This window comes from Phyllostomus hastatus, unplaced genomic scaffold (assembly GCF_019186645.2).
Source record: "Phyllostomus hastatus isolate PE091 unplaced genomic scaffold, TTU_PhHast_1.1 phas_scaffold_1674, whole genome shotgun sequence".
In the NCBI taxonomy this organism is placed as follows: Eukaryota; Metazoa; Chordata; class Mammalia; order Chiroptera; family Phyllostomidae; genus Phyllostomus; species Phyllostomus hastatus.
In genome coordinates this window covers 31,321,445-31,328,228 of record NW_025334011.1, presented here as the reverse complement: position 1 = coordinate 31,328,228, position 6,784 = coordinate 31,321,445, and the positions used below count along the sequence as shown (strand labels likewise).

At 40.7% G+C, this 6,784-nt stretch overlaps 1 pseudogene; it reads left to right on the top strand.

Annotated features, from left to right (window-relative positions):
• Window positions 1–236: 236 nt before the first annotated feature.
• Window positions 237–5,822, top strand: LOC123831132 (annotated as a pseudogene).
• The last annotated feature ends 962 nt before the right edge of the window (window positions 5,823–6,784 follow it).

The window sequence follows — 6,784 nt, the reverse complement described above, 5'->3', positions numbered from 1 at the left end:
ATGGAAACTCTAAAAAAAGAGTTACTTGATAATGCTAGAAAAGAACACCATTTTCTGAGACTAAATTGTCACCTCTCCCCTTCCTCCCCAAATTTATATGCTAGTTCAACATTAGTCTGTTAGTTCAATATTGGTCTGTTAGTTCAACATATAAATTTTGGGAGAAATACCCCCAATTTGACTGTATTTGCAGATAGGGCTTGCCCTAGCAGACTAATGGAACCATGATATGAGACATGAAGAATTCCTTCAACAGGCTTATTAGCACAGTGGACATAGCAGAGGAAAGAATCAGTGAATTTGAAAATAGGTCAACACTGAAATGTAAGGGGTAAAACAGGACAAAAAATAACAGTATTCAAAAGTGGTGGAATGATATGAAATGGTCTAAGCAGACACCTAACTGAGTCCTATAAGAGTAAGAGAGAGAGGAAGACAGAAGATAATAGCTGAGATTTTCCCAAAATGAATGAAAAACAACAGATTTCAAATCCAGGAAGCTCAGAGAACCCCAAGTAATATAAATACAAATAAAAACACAACTAGCACATCATAGGCAAACTGCTGAATATCAGTGATAAGGGGGAAATCTTGAAAATGGCAAGAAAATAATGAAATAGTCCATAAGACATATATTCAGCAGACTTGACATCAGGCACTGTGCAAACCAGAAGATGATGAAGTGGCATATTTAAAGTACACGTGGTTCTAACTTATGATGGTGCACCTTGCAGTATTTCAACTTTACTATGGTGCAAAAGTGATACACATGATAAATTACTTGAGATAGACAACACTTTATTATAAATTAGGCTTTGTGCTAATGATTTTACCCAATTTTAGGCTAATGTAAATATTCAGAGCACATTTAGGGTAAGCTAGGCTAAAGTATGATGTTTGATGGGTTAGTTGTATCAATTGCATTTTGACTTCATGATGTTTTCAACATTCAATGGGTTTATTGGGATGATACCCCACTGTAAGTCAAGGAACATCTATACTGAAAAAAAAAAGGTCAACCTGTAATTCCATATTCAGTGAAAATATCTCACAAATGGAAGTTTTTTTTAAAGGCAAGTACATGCTAAGTGAATTTATCACCTGTAGACCTGCATTACAGGAAATATTAAAGTAAATACTTCAGGCAGAAGGAATATGAGACTAGAAAGAAATATGGATCTACATAAAGGAATGTAGGGTGCTGGAAATGATACAAAATGGGCAAATATGAAGACTGTCTTTTCTTATTTTTAATCTTGTTCAAGGATAATTTACTTTCTAAAGCAAAAATAGTATCAATATATGTTGGAAATTATAACATGCAGAAGTAAAATGAACTTCAGCACTAACACAAACAATGGGAGAGAGGAAATGGAAATATACTTTTGAAAGATTATTGTGCTTAAGGTAAGGTGCTACAATATTATTTGAAGATAGATTGTGACAGGTAAAAAAAATGTGTATTATAAGACCTTAGAGCAACCACTAAAAAAGAAAAAGGTAGAGCTAACAAGCCAACGGTAGATATAACACAGAATAATACAAAATAATTAAAAAGTTAGGAAACAAGAAAAAAGTAATAAAGAACACATGGGACAAATAGAAAATGCATAGCAAGATGACAGATTTAAACTCAACCATATTGTTAATTAAATTAAATATAAGTGGTTTAAGCAGTTCAATAAATTAGATTGTCAGATTGGATTTAAAGATTACTTATTAATTTATTTAGAGGGCAAGGGAGGAAGAAAGAGACAGAGAGAAACACCCATTGGTAGCCTCTTGCACACACAACAACTGGAGACCTGCCCACAACCCAGGCATGTGCCCTGACCAAGAATCAAACTAGCGACCTTTTTTTTTGCTTTGTGGAATGATGCTCATCCAATGGAGCCACATAGGTCAGGGCTGTCAGATTGGATTTAAAGAGCAAAACCCAACTATATTATCACTATAAGAAATCCATTTTAAATATAAAGACACAAATGGGTTAAAACAATGGGGAAAGACATCATGCTAGCACTCAAAAGAAAACTGGAGCTATATGAATATCAGATTTTGAATTCAAAGAATTTGAATAAAAAATAAAGACTATTACCAGGGATACAGAAGGACATCATATACTAACAGGATAAATTAATCAAGAAGGCACTACAATATAAATGTTAAAGTACTTTATAACAGAGCTTCAAAACACATCAAACCACCGCAAGGAGAAAGGAACAAATGTTTGGAAAGCCAGTGAAACATTTCTAAATAATTCATGGTTCAAGTTAGATGTCACTAGATAAGACAGAAATTTTTAGCTGAATGATATGAAGATACATTTCAAAATTTATGAGCTGCAGACAATGCAAGCTTAGAGGAAAATTTATCACATTGAATGCTTGTATTAAAGAGAAAGATTTCAAATCAATGATCTCAACTTTCACCTTAGGGAAATAGAAAGGAAGAGCAAAAAAAAAAAAACCTAAAAGTAAGCACAATGAAGAGATAACTATATTAGCAGATCACTGAAACTGAAACAGAAAACCAATGGAGAAAATCAAGGACACTAATAGGTAGTGTTTTGGAAAAGTAACAAGAGACACAAATTACAAATAATATGAATTAAGGAATACATGTCACTACAGATCTACAGATAATAAAAAGATATTATTTATGAGTAATAATTTGACAAGATAGATGAAATGATCAAATTCCATGAGAGACAGAAACTCAACCCAGGAAGTGCTCCAAGGGAAGTGCTGGGTGTCACTCTTATGTCATAGTGCCACAGTGCTTTGTGAGCCTACAGTCAGAATCTAGAATCATTTGAAGTCAGAGTTCAAGGTACTTGAGTCTGGGCTTTCCTACATACTAGCTATGTCTTAGCTTCCTTCTACCTCCAGTTTTTCATCTGCAAGTTGCAAATGGAAGTGAGGTTTTTGTGGGTTGCAGGCTCCTCCAGAATGGTCTATGAAGCGTGTTGTAACCAAGGTAAAGCTGGGTCAGCAGGGAAAAGCTATCGGGGGGATGTTGCTGGGGCCAAGAGAGACTAGGGCGCAATTTATGACTGCTGCAGCTCAGAACTCCAGCTGGGCAATCAGTTTTGAGGTCTGGAGACACAGAGGATGATGGTCTTTTAGCACCCAGGTTGTTTCCCGTGGGCATGAAGTTGCATGAACCATTCTCCCCCACCTCCCCAGCTCCACACTATCTGGAAACCATTTTAGGGCAAAAAATGGAAGGAGAGGATATTTGAGACAATGAGCATTTTTATTAAAGAGAGACTGAACAATGCCTACAGGATGGTTTAAATTGGATAGGACATTTTGTTAGTTTCCCTATCAATTAGTAGGTGGGGTCTGCCTGATTCATTACAGATTTATTATAGATTATAGAAGTTATAATTTGTGAGCATCACCGAATAGTACTATATCAGAGTGAGGCAGGTTAGGCTTCAGTGACAAACCACCCCCAAATATTAGCAGCTTATAACAACACATGTTTTATTCAAGTTACATTTTAGCATAGTTTGGCTCAGACTCTGCCTCAGCTCAGCTTCACACTGAGAACCAGGCTAACAGAGAAATGTCTGTCTGGAAAATTGCTGTGGTGAAGCATGTGCTGTAACTTAAAGCTTCAGCCCAGGGGTTACGCCCATGTTTCTCATACTTATTAATCAAAGCAAGTCACATGACCATAGCTGAGTTTAAGAGGGTGGACAACAGAATTCTCCTCCATGGTGGGGCACTGAATATTTGGGAACAGCTGTACCCATTAGAGGTATAACATGACCTGCTATGCTTGCAGTTTATTTATTCTCTAATACTGCCTTGTAGGGTTCCTTTGAGCTGCAGTAAATGGTTTGTCAATTTGTAAAGACTGATACAACTCTAAGGAGGGAAACTATTGGAGAAGAAGAAAGGGAAAAACTGAATCCCAAAGGTGCACTTTGTGGAGCAAAGATACCATCTGATTTTTTTCCCAGGCAGATTGAGCAGTTACCTTTGCAGGGGCCAGGGTGCCAGGAGCATTTTAGACATTTGATTTCTGATTCTAAACCTCTGATCTTCCAGGTGCTTTCAATTGAAGCTTATCCACTCCATGTTTCTGTTTAGTCCACCTTATTAATTTCTTAGGCCAATTATTAACTGAGGCAGAGTTTAGTTCAAAATCCCACCTCAGGATTCCATGCCTTCTCCCTCTGGTACTTCTGTCAGGGTGCAGGCAGTCTGGGATTCCTGGAAGGAGAGGCTGGTGGTGGTTACAAATGGCCACACTTTGGAGACGAGGCGTTGGGGAGTTCGGGGGTGGGGGGTGGTATCTCCTGTTTCTGCCCCATATGGCTGATGATTCCTGTTCCTAGTCCTGGCAGGTGGCAGCAGACAGGTCTGTGGGTACCATTCACTTCCTAGCTCAGAGACTCACTAATGTTCTGGGCCTCCACTCCCTTGGGGCCTATGGAAAGTTCTCAGGCTCCTTGCTCGGTGATGCCCTGGAAAGTGTGCCCACCCATGCCCTAAGTTAACCTCTCTTCACCATGTGGATACACAGGGACATTTAGGTAATGTTTGGGCTGGAAGAAAGCTCAGAGGCCTTTCTGGAAGCTCTTTCTTGTTTTTCCCACTTCTAGTGGTACAGGGTTGGTATTCCTGGCTGTGCTCTCTAAATAGCCAAGTGCCCCTAGCACCCTTCCCCAACCCTTTTAACCGCTTCACTGAGATATTTTTGACATAAAAGTTATATATCCTTAAGGTGTACAATTTGATATTTTGATACATGTATGCATTGTGAAAAGATTACCACAATCAAGCTAATTAACATCTCCATCACTTTACATAGTTGCCTAGGTTCCCAGTCCTCTAAGTTTAATGGCATACTGTGTATCAGAACCTCCCCTTCCTCCACAGATCCCAGGGCAAGGGGAAGGTGGAGCCATTAAGCATAGATGTCACTATCTCCTTTCTGCTTTTCCTTCACAGCTTGGGCAGTGAGAGTGGTATAGGCAAGGAAACCAGTTCTCCTGGTTGTCCCATATTTCCCTACCTTTTCTGTCCACACCCAGTGGAGCGTTCTTTGAAACCAGTAGATAAGCACCTGGTGACTTTGTTTTTATGGGTCTAAGAGTAGGTGGTTGCAGGGGTGTGCAACATAATGTGATGCTTTAATTTCTACCTCTGCCAAAACGTAATACTTGGCATGTCAGCCTATCCCACCAGCTATGGAGCCTTCTGTTTGCGGGTTTTCCCTTGGGAGTGGTATTACATACTTGTAAAATGAATACATGGAGGTAGACCCTCCCCAGAAGTGGCACCAAGCAGAATCTGGTAGCACCTGGGCAATGGTGGCCAGTGCAGCTGTCTGTCACGCTGCGGAACCTGCCCAAGCACTGAACACGAGACGATCCCGCCATGGGATGTGCTGCTTGTCCATCACAAACAGGACTGCTTCTTCACAGTTCTAGGGCAGTTCTGAGATGGCCAGTGCATCTTCTGGGCCTCCCTGGCCATGGCAGCCTTGGGTCAACCCATTCCCAGCACGACAGAGTTTCCAGACTGGGGCTGCTTGGGTATGTGCACCACACTCTGGCGCTACAGCTTGCTGGTAGTCTGTGGCACCACCTGTACCCTTGTACTTGTGCTGATCTTCTCCTTCTTCTCTACGCATTCAGTGATACTATAGGAGAGCCCAGGCTATAGATGAGCAGGTGACCCTAACCACTCATGCCCTTTTTCCCTTGGGTGCCCATTTCACTTTTCCCTTGAGCCAGGTATCCTGCATGGGGCCAATGGGGTGAAGTCCCTGCCCTGTTGCCTCTAAAGGTCAAAGGCCAGTGACTACTTCTTGGACAAAGCTGGACATTTCTCAAACACAGGAAGCCCTTGGAAAACACTGTGCGTGTCTACCATAGCCTGTGTAAAAACAGCCTCAGGACATTCACCCCTTCCAAGGCAGAATAAAAACTGAACATGAGGGATGGGGTGACAACCAGAGTCACACAAGTTGGCCCAAGATTCATGAGCAAAAAATAAAAGCAGCCATCCCAAGTGCAGATGCCTTAAAACAACAATAGCAACGAAACAACAAAACAAAATGAATAGTGGAGTGCTGTAATCCAGAGGCTCTAACAGATGTTTCAACACTGTCTTCTTGATATATGCAGATTGGAAGTTCAGTTGGCCACTCACTTGAATTGGCCAGTGGAATTTACATGTCTCTGGGCATGTCTGATGAACTGACAGGGCAGAATGAAGGAATCAATTTGCCGTTTTGGAGGAGTGAGCCAAGGGGAGAAGAATGGGGAGGAATAGAGAGGACATCCTGGTGCTTGAAACTGCTCCATTGTTCTGGCCTCAGCCATGTGTGAGAACCCGATGGAAAGAAAAACTATAGGCATAACCTGAGGATACATGTTTCTTGGAGGACTTGGTGGGAATCTAGGGCACAAGTACCTTCTTTTAGTGCAAATGCAGTCCTGCCAACTGGATCATGGAGATGCCCAGAAGTGTTTGAATGAGTCTGTGTGTGTATATGTGCATGGGTGCATGTAGGGTTGAAGTTCTGCAATAGCAGATGGAGCAAGAATCAAGGAATTATGGGTTACTATCAATAGCATGACCTCACCTACCAACTGGTGAGACCAAGGAACATTTCAGTCAGAAATCAACCCCACCACCAACAAATAAAAAAAGAGAAACAAATTAGAAACCTGAAAAACTCCAGAAACTGGCCAGGAATTTCAGAGGTGATTTTTTCTTTTTCTTTTTTTTTTTTTACAGAGAGTTTTATTGAGGGTTTA